A 3,061-nucleotide genomic window follows, 5' to 3' on the forward strand; every position below is an offset into this window, starting at 1 on the left:
GGCTCCAATGAACGAGCCAATCAGGAGGCACTCGGAGGAAAATCAGCGATCTGATTGGCCGGTTGTTTTTGCTGCTAAGTGGAGGCCGAATCCAAGAGAGTGACCACATAGCAGAGGCTGGGATTTGACTTTGTGTGTGTGAGTGTGTGTGTGTGTGTGTGTGTGTGTGTGTGTGTGTGTGTGTGTGTGTGTGTGTGTGTGTGTGTGTGTGTGTGTGTGTGTGTGTGTGTGTGTGTGTGTGTAGGAGAAGAACAGGGGAAAAAAAGGAAAGAATAGAGTGAAAAATAAAGAAAAGAGAGAATACAGTGGGAAAAAAGCTGGAGGTTTGTGGAGTCAGCATGAAGTGTGTGTGTGTGTGTGTGTGGAGAGTGTAGTGGATGTGTGTGTTGGCAGATAAGACTGGAGGTTTAATTAAAGGGGCAGAGTGAGCTTAAAGCAACGTTTCATAATTAATCTCCTCCGCCAGCCGCCCCGTCGTCCCTCTGCTTTCCTTCCCCAGCTCCACTTGTTTTGGTGCCGGTCGGCCCCTCAGTCCACTGAAAACAACCACCCCGGAATGAAACACTCTGCTCGACGGGAATCGTTTTCCACGCAGCAAAAGAACCCCCCCCCCCCCTTTCTTAATTTACTCTTCCTGCTCTCAGCCACTGGGCTGAACTTCAAATGAACCCAGCGAGTGCGTGGACCAAATTTAATTTAAACGGAGATGAATTTCTGCAGCCGACGAGAAGAGCCAAGAAGGAAACATCAGCAGCGTGGCGAGTAACGCATCGCTCTATCCTCGCCTGGCAGGAACTGGTCACTCTCATACAAATATTGTCACAGAGGCACAAGAGACAAATTCAAAATACATTACTGTTGTCAAGTAGCGGCACACAGTGCTAACCGCTCAGCCAATGCTAACGCTAACGCTAACGCCCCAAGAATACAATAACAATGTCACTTAAGACACACTGAATGAGAACGCAGACAAAACTACGACTTCCTGTAGTGTCAACTATGATCAAACTATTGACCTTTGGTTAAGCCCCGCCCCCAAACACAAACAAACTGGCCGGAAAAAGCCGACTCGGACGTTCTCAGTGTAGAGAAGTTTTGGAGCTGGCGGCGCTTTTGTTGTCTTCTGGGATATTTGTGTCGTTTAAGAGACAAAACTGGTCCAATGATGCAACGAGGTATTCCGAAAAGGACAAACAACGGAGTTTACGTTATTGTCTTTCTCAAACAAAACACCCACAAATCTCTCCAGGACACACAAACCCAACATGACAACTATAAACCACGACGGTATTTGGTTCGATAAGATGTTAGATCTGTTCATTTCTCCACATTTGCATGCTCCGTGTCTTCTTCTATGTTTTCGGTGTATTTCTGTGGCGGCGTTGCAGCGCCATCTATAGGCCCGGCATATGTTCTACATCACTTTGGGTAGTTTTAATGGCGTCATTTGGACGGGAAAATTTGAAGGTTCGACTCGTGTGGACAGAACCTCAGGCTGAAGTCACTAATACAGGCACACAGATGAAATTAAAAAAAAAAAAAAAAACAACCTCAGTAAAGAAAGTCCCCCCCCCCCCCCCCCCCCAAGGCGTGAAATGTGACGGTGCCATTCCTGTTAAATTCTCTACACGAGTGTACTCACCCGGGGTTTTTCCCCCTCTTGCATTGTCCTCTGTCACAGTATGCGCAGTTAACTTTTATTTGCTTGTTTAATCAGATTAGATAAGATTAAATAAACCTCTATTAGTCCCACAAGTGAGAAATCGGCATGGTGGACAATCACCGACACTCCAAACCAAGCAATATAAACCGAGGAGCTGAATCAGCTTTATATATGTTGTTTGGTAGTAAACAGCCAACTCACCACCATCAAACCGTATTAACGTAGCACTCCCAAATAAGTCATTAGTGATTTAACCAGCTGCCACTGCCAGGGGCTGATATCAGATAATGCTAATGCTAATGCCTCTCCTCGAAAACTTTACTGCTGCCGCCTGACCGCAGATTCGTGGATATTGAAATGTCTTGACTTTGCCTCTGGGCCTCACGTGGACGACTGTTACAGCCCAGTCAGTCCCGAAAGAGTCGCGAAAATCCCTGTGAAACCGCTCCAGTCCAAGCAGGAATTTCCCCGTCCAGTCTGACTCGTGTTCATTCATCGTTTCTTTTTAAGCCACAAGTTAGCAACGAGCAATGCAGACACACACACACACACACACACACACACACACACACACACCGGTAGGGAAGAGTGTGAAGTCCACTCACGAGAATAAAAAATAAAAGATTAAAAAGACGCTCTGAGAAAGGCTGCAGTCCAAAAAGTAAAATACCTCCTGTGCCTTTTTTCCATCTCCATACTTGCTGCTGCAAAACTTTTCGCACAATTACTTCTACAATCACGCTTCATTCATCAGTTTATTATATACTGTTAAAATGTTTTATAGGAGAGTGTTTCTTTTCTGTATACAGTTTGTTGTATATTTGACATTTTTGCTGCTGGAACGAGTGCATTACCCCATGGTGGGAGAATTAAAGCACTATCTAATCTATTCTAATCTAATTTGTCAGTTAAAAAGAAATGCTATACTAGGAATTTTCCACTTGGTAAACAGGAAAGGACATTTGACGTCATGCAGACTTTATGCATAAGCATAATAATTTTTCTTTTTAATCGATGCACTCTAAAATTTTACAATTTTTTTTAATGTTAGGACTGTATGAGGCCATGACTTTTTATAATTGAAAACACAAACAGAACCTATCAGTGACATTTTTAACTGCAATTTACTAAACATGCCATTCACAGATTGTGAACCCTTGTTTGTTTCTTACATTCTGTATCTGTAATCTGCTTTTTGTCTTTTATTGTTCTTTTTTCCACGTTTATTCAGTTATTGTTCAGAGTGAAAAAGCCCAGCTGGGGCTCTTTGTGAGCTAAATATGTCAAATGCAAATGTAACTTGACTATTAATAAATCACTTCAGTGTTTTTCTTCGTACACCAACTGTTCAGGAGACAAGATGCAAAGTCATTTTTTGTGTTTGTTTTATTAGGAAAT

The sequence above is a fragment of the Blennius ocellaris genome (genome assembly GCF_963422515.1).
Source record: "Blennius ocellaris genome assembly, chromosome: 2".
In the NCBI taxonomy this organism is placed as follows: Eukaryota; Metazoa; Chordata; class Actinopteri; order Blenniiformes; family Blenniidae; genus Blennius; species Blennius ocellaris.